We start from the raw sequence: 15944 nt of genomic DNA, 5'->3' as shown, positions 1-15944 counted from the left end.
ACCCCCGTAACCATCAAAGAATGTTTTCTTCTGTGTTTAAACCTTTTCTTGAGTTCTTATAATAGTGGTCTTATACAGTATTTGTCCTTCTGTGCCTGACTGAATTTGCTCAGTGTAATAAGTTCTAGCTTCCACCAAGTTATACGATGTTTCACAGCTTCATCATTGTTCTTTATCATTGTGTAATATTCCATTGTGTGGATATACCATAGTAAATGAATGTTTTAAGTATAGTTTTAACTGCTAATACTTCTTCATTGTTTGAATGGGTAAAACAGAGACTAGCCAGTTATACATTATGTTGGTATGAGTGACGTGTACTCTCTTAATCTGCTTGCAGGGACCAGAAGAGCTAACAGAAGACCTGAAAATTGCTACTTTCAGAAACCCCAACAGACAGAAGAAGCTTGACTCCTAAATCTAAGCATAGTTATTTTCAATGAAAAACCTAGTACTCTCACATTTCATATACATGCACATGGCATTAAGCAGTTGCATTTCCTTGAAGGACTACTATAAGCACATCCAAAAATTTACAGGGATGTGAACGACATTCGAGAGCTTTTTAAAAGCACCCAGAGTACCCTTTCCACTCTGCACATTTTATTAAGGAATATTTAGATGAGGATTTTGACAATTAAAGTCTCCATAGAATCCATCCCAGGTTTTCCTTATAACTTTAGCAAGCAGGGAAAGAGGCTGGAAGTTGCCTTTAGGTTGATTCAGAGGTGTGCCCCATCTGTTGAATGCAGAGAACATACTCTGAACTTTAATTCTGAGTCTTGGACTATGTTTCTGCAATGCTCTATGAAATTTGAGCTCTAGTAATTGTGGCAAAGGCACCAAAACTTACAGCTCTTTTTTGTCATTGTAGTCTCTCCCAAGACTACAGTGGAGTGGCCACTGTATAATTCATCTGTCTGATAAAGTACTAATTAAAACCATTTCAGACAGAACCCAGAGCCTTAGATCAGACCTCAGAAATCACTAATAAAGGAGCAGGCGGTGTAATGACCTTACGTCGCAGGTGGATTCTTTCTGAGAAACCATCAATTTTAATTCTTCTTGATCCTTGTTATACCTTTTGATGCTGGGGATCATGGGGCTCTATTGAAATGCCTGAATTGCATCATGGGCCTTAGAAACACAGTCCTGCTTTAAGTTTTCATTTCTGCTTATCTCTGAGGCATTAGTTTAGAACTATTTTCATGCAGTTCCTGACTGGGAAAAATATAGTTGCTTTGGACTTTCTGTGTTAGCTTCCATCTCCTTTTATTTTTGTAACTGTATTCTTTTGGAATTTTTTAATGAACTGCGAACATTTCTATATCACATTAATGTTATTTGTTTACACAATACCTGTTTATTGTTAAACAGGAAGGCATTTTATGGAAATATAAGGATCTGACAGATAAAAGAAGCACATGTGCTTTGTAGAAGTAATTTTCAACACTTGAGTATTTATAGATTTTGGTTAGAATTGAGGAGGCATCCAAAACTTGTAGGAAAAAAAATCCTAGGGGAAACAGTGTCCTTTGCCAACCTATTAATGGGTAATATAACAGTAATGAAACTTAAAAAAGTTATGGAATTCCTAATCTAAAGGCAGGAAATTCTCTGAACAAATGGGTTATTTTAGTCTATGACTGTTTTCTTCTTCAAATTTGAAACAGAATATAGTGAATTAAACAAAACAAAAGATGTACAGAAAATTGACTGTTTGACAAAGCCAGTATAAGGCAAATCTATGAATTAGGCAATTTTTTATTTGGCAATATCTCTATTCCTCTTAAAGTGCCTTTTCCTTCTTGGCAATATGTTCCTCCTCCAATTACTTTCCAGGCAAATTTATGCCAAGGTCTTACTTTCTTTCTGATTCTATTTCTCCTCCTTTCAAAACTTATCTGTGTGTATCCCTTTGCCTGTCAGTGAGCAAAAACAATCTGATAAAGTTTTATCGATAATATCTTAATGCACTAACTCTATGCTTTTATGAGGAATCTAGAGATAAGTATTTGTGAAATTAATTCAGAGAAACTAAAAGACGATGCTGGAATTAAAGATACCAAGAAATATTTAATTTTGAACATACAGAATTTTTGTAAGCATCCCTCAAGTTGCATCTACCTATTTTCAGCTAGTCTGTTAATATTAAACATGCTGAATTTATATAACAGAGGTGGTTCATTTGTTATTTGAAAATGGAATTCATTAATTAGAGTGGTTTACATTTTCTAAAGTAATTTCATATGCATTTTCTCATGTGATTATCTCAATAACCATATAAGGAAGAGCACATAGTTTCACCTTTTTACAAATGAGAGAATGGAGCCTCGGAGAGGTTAATTGATTTGCTCAAGGTGGGTAACCAGTGAGTGGTAGAAACAGAAAGAGAAGCAATGTCTCTGGAATCCTGGTGTGGTAATTGTTCCATCATTGTTAGTTAAAAGATATAAATGATTGAAATTCAATCCAATATCCTCCCCTTTTTTGAGTACACATATATTAAGCATTTGAAATCTGCTGTGACCCAGAGGGGATACAGAGTCTCACAGACTTGACCCTGCTCACGAGGAGATCCTGGTTAAGGCACCTTAACAGATTACTGTAATGTAAAGTAGAAGTAAAAAAAAGTGTCACCTTTGAGGAATAGATAAAATGCTGAGGGAATCTCAAGGAGATTTCCTAGCTGGGAAGGAAACATTGCAGTCTTCATGATGGAGTGTGCATTTGGGTATGGCTTTGTAGGATGTCTAAAATATAGATTCATAGAGATGAAGGAGGAAAAAAATACACAAAAGTAAGAGAAGATCGAGATAAAAGGTACAGAGAAGGAAAAGAGTAAATTATATAGAACTTATCTGTATTTTGTTTGGTCAGCATCTATACCCACTTCTTTGGTAATAGTACTCTAATATTTCTTTGCGAGCCACCTTTCTCCAACTCTAAATTTATGTATTTTGGGGAGGCTAGTATGACCACCCACCACTTGTCTGTCAGTTTGCCGTACTGTGGTGGCTTGTGTGTTGCTATTATGTTGGAAACTATGCCACCAGTATTTCAAGTACCAGCAGAGTCACCCAAGGGGACAGGTTTCAGTAGAGCTTCCAGAATAAGACAGACTAGGAAGAAAGACTAGATGATTACTTCTGAAAAAAAAATGGCGATGAAAACCTTATGGATAGCAGCAGGATATTGTCTGATATAGTGCTGGAAAATGAACCTCTCAGGTTGGAAGGCACTCAGAATGAGACTGGGGAAGAGTTGCTTCCTCAGAGTAGAGTCAACCTTAATAACGTAGATGGGATAAAGCTTTCGGGACCTTCATTTGCTGATGTGGCACAACTCAAAATGAGAAGAAACAGTCGTAAACATCCATTAGTAATCAGAATGTAGAATGCATGAAGTATGAATCAAGGAAAATTGGAAGTTGTGAAAAATGAAATGAAACGCTTGAAGATAGATATCTTAGTCAATAGTAAGCTAAAATAGACTGGTATTGGCCACTTTGAATCAGACAATCATATGACCTACTATGCTGAGAATGACAAATTGAAGAGGAATGGTGTCAACATTCATTGTCAAAAAGAACATGTCAAGATCTATCCTGAAGTATAACATTGTCAGTGACAGAATAATATCCACACCTACAAGGAAGACCAGTTAATATGACTATTATTCAAATTTATGCACCGATCACTAATGCCAAAGATGAAGAAATTGAAGGTTTTTTTTTTAAATCAACTTCTGCAGTCTGAAATTGATCAAACATGCAATCAACATGCATTGATAGTACTGTGATTGGAATGCTTAAGTTGGAAACAAAGAAGGAACAGTAGTTGGAAAATATGGCCTCAGTGTTAGAAATGATGCTGAGGTCACATGATAGAATTCTGCAAGACCAACGATCTATTCTTTGGAAATATCTTTCTTCAACAACATAAATGGCAACTCTGCATGTGGACCTTGCCCAGATGGAATACACAGTAATCAAATCAACTACATCTGTGGAAAGAGATGATGTAGAAGCTCAATATCATCAGTCAACACAAGGACAGTGGCTGACTACAGAACGAACCATCAATTGCTCGTATGCAAGTTCAAGTTGAAGCTGAGGAAAATTAAAACAAGTCCATGAGAGCAAAAGCATGACCTTAAGTATATTCCACATGAATCTAGAGACTGTCTCAAGAACAGGTTTAACACATTGAATGCTAATGACCAAAGACTAGACAAGTGGTGGATATGTCATCAAGGACATTGTACATGAAGAAAGTAAAACGTCATTAAAAAGACAAGAGTTAAGGAATCAGCAGTCAAGCAAGCAAATGGCATATTGCATTGGGCAAATCTGCTGAAAAGACCTCTTTCAAGTGTTGAAAAGCAAAGATGTCACCTAGAGGACTAAGGTGTGCCTGACCCAAGCCATGGTATTTTCAATCGTCTGATAGTCTCGTATGCATGCAAAAGCTGGACAATGAATAAGAAAGAATGAACAAGAATTGATGCCTTTGCAAGGTCATGGAAGCGCCATAGACACATCCAAACTCCCTGAGGGACTGAATTACTGGGTGGAGGGCTGTGGGACCATGGTCTTGGGGAACATCTAGCTCAATTGGCATAACACAGCTTATAAAGAAAACGTTCTACATTCTACCTTGGTGAGTAGCGTCTGGGGTCTTAAAAGCCTGTGAGCAGCCATCTAAGATACTCCACTGGTCTCGCTCCTTTGGGGACAAGGGAGAATGAAGAAAACAAGATACTAGGGAAAGATTAGTCCAAAGGACTAATGGACCACAACTACCACGGCCTCCACCAGACTGAATCCAGTATAACTAGATGGTGCCCAGCTACCACCACTGATTGTTCTGACAGGGATCACAATAGAGAGTCCAGGACAGAGCTGGAGAAAAATGTTGAACAAAATGCTAACTCACAAAAAAAGACCATACTTACTGGCCTGTCAGAGACTGGAGAAACACGAGAATATGGCCTCCAGGCACCTTTTTAGTTCAGTAATGAAGTCACTCCCGAAGTTCACCCTTCAGCCAAAGATTAGGCCCATAAAACAAAACAAGACTAGTGGGGCACAACAGCCCAAGGACAAGGACTAGAAGGCAGGAGGGGACAGGAAAGCTGGTAATAGGAAACTCAAGATAGAGATAGGAGAGTGTTGATATGTCGTGGGGTTGTTAACCAGTGTCATAAAACAATATATATACTAACTGTTTAATGAGAAACTATTTGCTCTGTAACCTTCATCAGAAGTATAAAAAAAAAATTTTAAAAAAAACAAAAAAGAGAATTGATGCCTTTGAATTATGGTGCTGGCAAAGAATATTGGATATAACACGGACTGCCAGAGGGACAAACAAATCTGTCTCGGAGGAAGTACAGCCAGAATGCTCCTTGGAAAGGAGGGTGGCGAGACATCATCTCACATACTTAAGACACGTTATTAGGAGGGACCAGTCCCTGGAGAAGGACATCATGCTTGGTAAAGTAGAGGATCAGTGAAAAAGAAGAAGACCCTCAAAGAGATGGACTGGCACAGTGGCTGCAATAATGGGCTCGAATATGGCAACTATTGAGAGGATGGTGCAGGACCGCACAGTGTTTTGTTCTGTTGTACATAGCGTCACTAAGATTTGGACCAACTCGACAGCACCTAACAAAAACAATGCATTGTAAAGGATGTTTTTATAGCAAACACTCTTGGGAAATATATCATCTCCCTTCAGAGCAAAAGGAAGGCATGCTACTGCCCACTGTAAAAAAGTCAGGGTCCCTAAACTCAGGGTTCTTTTCCTATAACACAACCTACTGTTTGTGCAGACATCCATCTGGGCTTGTTTGTATTGCCCAATGAGACTGGGGGATAAAGGAAACTCACACAAATATGCTGATGTCCATGCTACTGGCAGTGCCATAGGTATAAAGTCCTTTGTCTCTCATCCAGGAGTCTTGTGTCTTCTGCCAGTATCCATGAGGCTGGCTAACTTGTTGGCTGATGAGTAGGATAAAATCTTAGCCCCTTTACATTTCCTGGAACTTTCCAGATAAGAAAACTAACATAAAGGTTTGTAGAAAGATATATACAGAGAGTAGTTTGTTTCAATGTATTTTTGAACATCAGTATCAAATTGTGCCAGAATACAGATATCCCTAGAACTTCCTGCTAGGGTTTCCAAGGCTGTAATCTATACGGAAGCAGACTGCCACATCTTTCTCCTGCAGAGCTGCTGGTGGATTCTAACCACTGACCTTTCATATCCTGACTCTGCTTTATCAACGAAGTTTATGTAATATTCTAAATCCTTTGTTGCCATTTCAATAATCCAGGAGTAGCTTTCTTCTTGTGGATGAGCAAAGAAACCACTTTCTTTGTTCATCCATAAGAAGCAACTCGTCATCTGTTAAAGTTATCATGAGATTGCAGCAATTCAGTCACATCTTCAAGCTCTACTTCTAGTTCTCTTGCTATTTCCATCACATCTGCACTTACTTTCTCCACTGAAGTCTTAAACCCCTCAAAGTCATCCGTAAGGGTTGGAATCAACTTCTTCCAAACTCCTGTTAATGTTGATATTTTTACCTCCTCCCGTGAATCACAAATGTTCTTAATGGTATCTAGATTGGTGAATCCTTTCCAGAAGGTTTTCAATTTACTTTGCCCGGATCCATCAGAGGAATCACTATCTATGGCAGCTATAGCCTTATGTAATGTATTTCTTAATTAATAAGACTTTAAAGTCAAAATTTCAATGGGCTGCAGAATGGATGTTGTGTTGTTGTTAGGTGCCATCAAGTCAGCTCTGACTTATAGTGACCCTATGCACCACAGAATGAAACAGTACCTGGTTCTGCACCATCCTCACCCTCACGATCTTTGTTATGCTTGAGCCCATTGTTGCAGCCACTGTGTCAATCCATCTTGTTGAGGGTCTTCCTTTTTTTCGCTGACCCTCTACTTTACCAAGCATGATGTCCTTCTCCAGGGATTGATCCCTCCCGACAGCATGTCCAAATTATGTGTAAGATGTAGTCTCACCATCCTTGCTTCTAAGGAGCATTCTGGTTGTACTTCTTCCAAGACAGATTTGTTTGTTCTTTTGGCAGTTCATGGTATATTCAATATTCTTCACCAACACCACAATTCAAAGGTGTCAATTCTTCTTTGGTCTTCCTTATTCATTGTCCAGCTTTCACATGCATATGATGCAACTGAAAATATCATGGCTTGGATCAGGTGCACTTTAGTCTTCAAGGTGACATCTTTGCTTTTCAATACTTTAAAGAGGTCTTTTGCAACAGATTTGCCGAATGCAATCTTCTTTTGATTTCTTGACTGCTGTTTCCATGGGTGTTAACTGTGGATCCAAGTAAAATGAAATCCTTGACAACTTCAATCTTTCCTCCGTTTATCATGATGTTGTTTATTGGTCCACTTGTGAGAATTTTTGTTTTCTTTATGTTGAGGTGTAATCCATACAGAAGGCTGACGGCAGTGGTCTTTGGTCTTCATCAGTAAGTGCTGATTTGCGGCATCACAGCAACACACAAGCCCCCACAGTATGACAAACTGACAAACACGTGGGGGGATGTTGTGTTAGCAGGCATGAAAACAGCACTGATCTCCTGGTACATCTCCATCAGAGCTTGTAGGCGACTAAGTGCATTGTCAATGAGCAGTAATATTTTGAAAGGAATCTTTTTTTCTGAGCAGTAGGTCTCAACAGTGGGCTTAAAATATTCAGTAAACCATATTACAAACAGATGTGCTGTAATTGAGGCTTTTTTTTTTCCGTTTATAGAGTACATATACAGTAGATTTAGCATAATTCTAGAGGGCCCTAGGATTTTCAGAATGATAAATGAGCATTGGCTTCAACTTAAAGTTACCAGCTGCATTAATGCCTAGCAAGAGAGTCAGCCTGTCCTTTGAAACTTTGAAGCCAGGCACTGACTTCTCTCTAGCTATGAAAGTCCTAGACAGTATCTTCTTCCGATATAAGTCTGTTTCTTATACATTTGAAAATCTGTTGTTTAGTATAGCCACCACTGATTATCTGAGGTAGATCTTCTGGATAACTTGCTGTAGCTTCTACATTAGCGCTTGCTGCTTCGCCTTGTACTTTTATGTTATAGAGATGACTTCTTTCCTTAAACCTCATGAACCAACATTTATAGCTTCAAACTTTTCTTCTGCATCTTCCTCATCTCTGTCAACCTTTACTGAATTGAAGCAAGTTAAGGCCTTGCTCTGGATTAGGTTTTGGCTTAAGGGAATGTTGTGGCTGGTTTGATCCTCTATCCAGTTTACTAAAACTTTCTCCGTATCAGCAATAAGGCTGTTTTGCTTTCTTATCATTTGTGTGTTCACTGGACTAGTACTTTTAATTTCCTTCAAGAACTTTTTCTTTGCATTCACTACTTGGCTAACTGTTTGATGCAAGAGGCCTAGCTTTTAGCCTATCTCAGCTTTCAACATGCCTTCCTCACTAAGCTTAATCATTTCTAGCTTTTGATTTAAAGTGAGAGACGTGCAACTCTTCTTTTCACTTGAAAACTTAGAGGCCATTGTAGGGTTATTAATTGCCCTAAATTTCAATGTTGTCCTGTCTCAGGGAATAGGGAGGGCTGAGGAGAGGGAGAGAAACAGGGAACAGATGGTCAGTGGAGCAGTCAGAATACACACAGCATTTATCAGTTAAGTTTGCCGTCTTATGTGGGCTCAGTTCTTGGTGCCCCAAAACAATTACAATAGTAACACCAAAGATCACTGATCACAGATCACCATAACAATTATAATAATAATGAGAAAGTTTGAAATATTGCAAGTATTACCAAAATGTGACACAGTGACATGAAGTGAGCACATGCTGTTGGAAAATGGTGCTGATAGACTTGCTTGACGCAGGATTGCCATAAACCTTCAATTTGTAAAAAATGCAATATCTGTGAGGTGCAGTAAAGTGAAGCACGATGAAATGAATTATATGCCTATATCTCTATACTACTTAGTCACGTGACCAATTGCATTTCCTTTCTTGCTTAAGCTTCCTTAAGTTATCTTTCTTAAGTTAAATTTCTATCAGTTGCAATGAAAGAATCCTGATCAGTTCAGATATATAAAAGAACTATCTAATATTTTATTTTAACTGTAAGTGTAAAATACAAGAATGGAACTACTGAGAGATTAGACTAGATATGGATTTTGTGGATAGCTGTAGATTTGACATAGAATGAAATGAAATTTTGAGATATTCCTATTAGACTGCAATATTATGCACACATTTAATTCTTGAATACCAATATGATAATTTCACTCTAGTGTGTTCTATGCACATATTCTCATTCTTCTGTGATATATACTAAACAGTGAAAAACATATGTAGACTCTTAATTATCAGAGACCAAGCAGTGTTTCATTCTGTTGTACATAGTGTCACCATGAGTGGGAACTGACTCGATCGCGCCTAACAACAACAGCAATTATCATTAACTTTGAGAAGATAAGGAACTGATATTATTTACCCATAATCAGCTTTAAATCAAGTGGTTTACTTGAAGCTCCACTGCAGTTCAAGAGCAAACAGTAATTTATCTGGTTGCCTACTAGGGTTTCTGTATCCTCTTTTCTGGCATATTTCACTTCAAAATATCTCATCAAGCTAATAAATTAAAAAATAAAATGCATACTAATAACATAAAATAGAAATTTTCTACAATAAAATGATAGTCTATAAGCCCAAGGGTTTTGTTTTTCAAGTAAATGACTACTTATATGTAATATTATGAAAGGAGTGTTAAGCTTCGAGTAACTTTACCTGAATTTTCTCGGGAATCCTGAGTAAGACACAAAGTCTTAGATTTCTTATATGTAAATTAGGATAACTAATCCAATCTTCACTGAGCGACTGTGAGTATTAAATTAGCTATATTGTATATGAATGTGTTAAGAAAGCACTTGAGAGAAATATAGTAGGTGATTTATATTTACTCTCCTTTCTTTTGTATAAGGTAAAAACATAAAAGGTTTTTTGTCAAGTGCCCCAAAATAATGAGGGGTGATGAAAAAACAATGTTCTCATTTCTCTGGAAAAAAAACTTCTTTGGAATAAGTTCTGAAATTCTTCAATAAAGTTTATCTAAAAGATGAATATATGACATATGAAAAATAAAAGTGGTGGGGGATTCCTTGCCTTCCGCGCATGACACTAATGAAAACAGTGCAGTATGTATATAAGAACCAGTAGACAAATTTGTGGAATTGAATGGATAATCTTAAACAAATACTAATATATAAAGTAACATGATAAAAAGAAACAAATAGAAAAGAGGTATAATTCAATAAATGTTAGAAAAATTGACTCTTTGCCAGGAAAAATCAAGTTACATAATACACCAAAGTAATTTTCACATGGATTTAGAAGTTAAAAATAAAAAACCAAAAATGTTAACATTTTAAGCATTAATGTGTGGAATAAATCATATAGGTGAATATTTAGTAATTTTACCACATACAAACATAATACTTATGTATAAGAGCAAGTGATGAACTGGGAAAATATTTGCAACAAATATGACAAAATAAATTCTCACAAGTGATTTAAAAATTACTTAATAACTCAATGGAAAAATAAATGAATGTTGTATATGGGTGCAGTGATGGTTCAGTGGTAGAATTCTCCCTTTCCATGTGTGTTTCTATGATGTTGAACAGGTTTCAGCAGAGCTTCCAGACTAAGAAGAAAGGCCTGGTGATCTACCTCTGAAAATCAGCCAGTGAAAACTCTATAGATCACAATGGTCCAATTTGTAACTGATCAGGGGGATGGAGCAGGACCAGGTGGCATTTTGTTGTTGTGCTTGGTGTCACCATGTGCTGGGAGCCAACTTGATGGCACCGAACAACAACATAGCCTTGTAACAGGAAAAGGACCTAAAAACACGGAAAAAAGTTCAACTTCTCTAGTAATCAAAGAAATACTATTAAATGGGATTATTTTCATTACTACTGCAGACTTTATAGTGATTTGATTTGCTGATGGTGTACAAACTTACAGAAATACAAATATTCGGTAAAAAAATTAATATGTATTAAGAAACTTAAAAATTCACACCTATTATCTCCCTAATCCTAATCCTAATCTTAAATCTAAATCTAATTCTATCTATAGCAAAACCAAAATATCCTAATCTACTTTTAGCAATTTATTTAAATAATCAGTGATTCTTACCAATAGTTAATTCAAATATGTTTCATACAGCATTTTTATAATAGAAAAATAGGCAATAGGAGAAACATAAAAACAATGAAAGAGTTAAGTATTACATATGCATGTAAAAATATTGTACCATCATTAAAAATTAGGGTTTTAAGAATTACTTGGAAAAATGTTCATATTATTAACTGAAATACAAAACCAAACATGAGACAGACACAAACACAATCTAATACTTATGTTGTTGTTGTCGTTGTTAGGTGCCATCTAGTCAGTTCCAACTCATAATGACCCTATGTCCAACAGAAGGAAACACTGCCCAGTCCTGCGCCATCCTCACAATCATTGCTATGTTTGAGCCCCCTTTTTCGGCCACTGTGTCAGTCTATCTCGTTAAGGGTCTTCCTCTTTTTCGCTGGCCCTCTACTTTACCAAGTATGATGTTCTTCTCCAGGGACTGATCCCTCCTGATAACATATCCAAAGCACATGGAACGAAGTCTCGCCATCTTCACTTCCGAGGAGCATTCTGGCTGTACTTCTTCCAAGACAGATTTGTTCATTCTTCTGGCAGTCCATGGTATATTCAATATTCTTTGCCAACACCATAATTCAAGAACATCAATTCTTCTTCAGTTTTCCTTATTCATTGTGCAGCTTTTGCATGTGACTGAAAATACCATGGCTTGGGTCAGGTGCACCTTAGTCCTCCAAGTGACATCTTTGCTTTTGAACAGTTTAAAGAGATCTTTTGCAGCAGATTTGCCCAATGTAATACATCGTTTGATTTCTTGACTGCTGCTTCCACAGGCACTGACTGGATTCAAGTAAAATGAAATCCTTGACAACTTTAATCTTTTCTCCATTTATCATGATGCTGCTTATTGGTCCAGTTGTGAGGATTTTTGTTTTCTTTATGTTGAGGTGTAATCCATAATGAAGGCTGTGGTCTTTGATCTTCATCATTAAGTGCTTCAAATCCCCTTCTCTTTCAGCAAGAAATATTGTGTCATCTGCATCTCTCAGGTTGTTAATGAGTCTTCCTCCAATCCTGATACCCTGTTCTTCATACAGTCAGACTGAATAAGTATGGTGAAAGATGCAATCTTGATGCATCCCTTTTCTGTTTTTAAACCACATAGTATCTCTCCTTGTTCTGCTTGAAGGACTGCTTCTTGGTCTATGTTCAGTTTCCTCATGAGCACAATTAAGTGTTTTGGAATTCCCGTTCTTCACAATGTAATCCATAATTTGTTAAGATCCACACAGTCGAATGCCTTTGCATAGTTAACAAAAAAAAAACAGGTGAACAACTTTCTGGTATTCTCTGCTTTCAGCCAAGATCCATATGACATCAGCAAAGATATCCCTGGTTCCACGTCCTCTTCTGAATCTGGCTTGAATTTCTGGAAGTTCCCTGTTAATGCACTGCTGCAACTGCATTTGAATTATCTCCAGCAAAAATTTACTTGTGTGTGGTATTAATGATATTATTTGATAATTCCAGCATTCTGCTGGATCATCTCTCCTATTATGCCTTCCTACCTACTCCCCCCCACCCCCCAAAAGAAAACGCAGAAGAGGAATTGCACCAAAAATGAGATCATGCTTATTTCAATCTGGTAACATGATAGGTGGTTTTTATTTTCTACTTTACACTTTTCTGTGTGTTCCAAAAATTTTTTACAGTGTATTGTATTTCTGTAACTAGAAAAAAAATCAGTGTTTTAAAAATAAAGTGCTCAAAAAAAGAAACATTCTTCCCTTTGAATGAAACCACTTTATCTGTAAAATTGTGTACTACTAAAATTTCAGCATATCTCATAAGGTAAGAAAAATTAATTTTATTTTATGGTGTAAAGGTTCCAAAAAGAGACCCACAATATATGCTGTGATATGAATATTTCTAATACTAGAAACATGAAGACAGAATACATTATTTTGCATATTTTAGCTCTTTTCTCTTAGCATTACATGACCTCATGCCTGATTGGGATAATTTAAATGACTCCTTTGTGTGGCATGTAGTGGCACAATTATTCTTTTAATTACTGTTATTAACCTGTTTGTGTAATAGCATGTAATTTGAGTAGACCATTTTCATCTTTCAAAAATTTACAGTTTTATATGCAATGTAGATAGAGTATATCAAAATGATAAAATTATAAAGATCAAGGTGGATTTTAGGATCATAGATTTGTTTTTTTCTTAAGTACACACAGCAAAGAAGAATCTCATTTTTTGTCTAAAGAATCAAAAGTTAAGTATTTTACTGTTACTCTCTGAATGTGGCAAACTCTCCACAACAAAAAGTGGAATAGACTTAAATTGCTGGACTCTTCTCTTTGTAAAGCATTTTTTCTTATGTAATAAACCTGAGAAGAAAATCATGTATCGATAAATTTGTGTAATCCTAGATAAATATATAAAATAGTATTCAAAGTTATTTGAATGTTTATGCTATTTGCATTTTCTAGAGTTCTCTAAAAGCAAAATATTTTGTTTCTTTCATTTGTAAGATCCTTAACATTTAAATTATCTAAAAATTATTTCAACTATCAGATTTATTAACACCAAGTAATAAAACCCTTAGAATTATATGATATGTCAGGATTTTTTTTTATTGTGCATTAAGTGAAAGTTTACAGTTCAAGTTAGTTTCTCATACAAAAATTTTATACACACATTGTTATGTGACCTTAGTTGCTCTCCCTATAATGTGAGAGCACACTCCTCCTTTTCACCCCAGATTTCCCTGTCCCTTCAACCAGCTCCTGTCCCTTTCTGCCTTGGCATCTCACCTCCAGACAGGAGCTGCCCATTTAGTCTCATGTATCTACCTTAGCTAAGAAGCACTCTCTTCACAAGTATCATTTTATGTCTTATAGTCCAGTCTAATCCATGTCTGAAGAGTCAGCTTCGGGAATGGTTTCAGTTCTGGGCTAACAGAGAGTCCAGGGGCCATGTCTTCCAAGATCCCTCCAGTAACAGTCAGACCATTAAGTCTGATCTTTTTACTAGAATTTGAGTTCTGTACCCCACTTTTCTCCTGCTCAGGGCAGTCATTGGTGGGAGCCGGGTACCATCTAGTTCTTCTGGTCTCAGGCTGATGGAGTCTCTGGTTTATGTGGCTCTTTCTATCTCTTGGGCTAATATTTTCCTTGTGTCTGTGGTGTTCTTCATTCTCCTTTGCTCCAGGTGGGTTGGGACCAATTGATGCATCTTAGATGGCCACTTGCTAGCTTTTAAGATCCCAGACACCACTCACCAAAGTGGGATGCAGAACATTTTCTTAATAAACTTTGTTATGTCAATTGACCTAGATGTCCCCTGAAACCATGGTCCCCAGAACCCCGCCTAGGACATGTCAGGATTTTTAAATTTCCTTATTTATCTTCTAAACAGATTAAGCATAAGGATTGTGGATGTTGAGGCAGATGTCTGATACCCCATGAGGCATACAGCATGTTTCTAGAACTGGGGATTGGAAGGGATTGGCAAGTTAAGGCTGAGATGTTACAGCTGCTGACTCTTTTTATAATTAACCAGCATTTAAAAAAAAAAAAAAAAAAAACAAAAGCAAAAAAAACAAACCATTGCCTTCGAGTCAATTCCAATTCATAGCAACCCTATAGGAAAGAGTAGAATGGCCCCATAGGGTTTCCAAAGAGTGGCAGGTGGATTCGAAATGCTGACTTTTGGTTAGCAGCTGAACTCTTAAGCACTGTGCCACCAGGACCCCTGATCTGCTGCTATAAGTGAGGTCAATTTTGTTTTCTTTATGCATACTTTTGTGTCAGGTGCTATAGGGACAATCAAGAAATAAAAGCCAGGGTTCCTGTTCACAAAGAGCTTACACTTCCATTTAGGTAAGGCCTACCATTTTGTACTCCCCTCACCCCCAAATAAAAACAAGAGGACAAAGCACTGTGCTTTTGAGCACCAAAATGCGTGGTATAGACAATGAGTCCCAAAGGACAAGTTATTGAGAGAAGGTCAGTCAGAAGACTAAGAGCAAAGACAGGAGTTTTTATTTAAGGTGGAGGGGCCAGGGCTAGCCAGGACCAGTAAGAGTCCTGGGTCAAGTTACAGAAGTGAGAACAACCAGAGTTAGAATCAGTTATGCTAACAGTATAATGATTTAGTGGAGGCAGAAATCTTTCCAGAGGTACATTCCTTTCTCTACCCTAGTTTCAATAAGCTACTAAATCTGTCAATTCTACCTTTTTAACATCTATTCTACCTATACTCCTACATCGTGCCATTTTTGCTGCTTTTGCTTTCATTTAGTACACCATTAGCTCTCAACTGGATAGTCTTCTAGATGATTTCCTTGCTTACCGTCTCAGACCCCATAAATCCATCCTATATCCTGCTGTCAGTACTATGATTCTAAGATGTAAATCATGACCATGTTAATTCCTTGCTTAAAACCCTGGTCCCTCCATCTTAGCTCTAAGTTTGAAACATATGAAATTGCTGATATTGGACCAGTGTTGACCTACAAAAAGGGTAATCTATAACTGCTTAAAACCTGTTTCAGTTAGGAGGCTTTGGGCTGCAAGTAACGAATATCCAATTAAAAATGGCTTAATTGATCAATTATTTTATAAAGAATACTTACCCTTCAAGGTTGTGCTTCATAACATCATTTTTCAAGATTTTCTTCCCAGGTTTCCCTTCCCCTACATAGAATTAAGCATTATATATCCTTCCT

The sequence above is a fragment of the Trichechus manatus genome, unplaced genomic scaffold (assembly GCF_000243295.1).
Source record: "Trichechus manatus latirostris isolate Lorelei unplaced genomic scaffold, TriManLat1.0 scaffold00032, whole genome shotgun sequence".
Classification (NCBI taxonomy): domain Eukaryota; kingdom Metazoa; phylum Chordata; class Mammalia; order Sirenia; family Trichechidae; genus Trichechus; species Trichechus manatus.
This window is presented reverse-complemented; position numbering follows the sequence as displayed.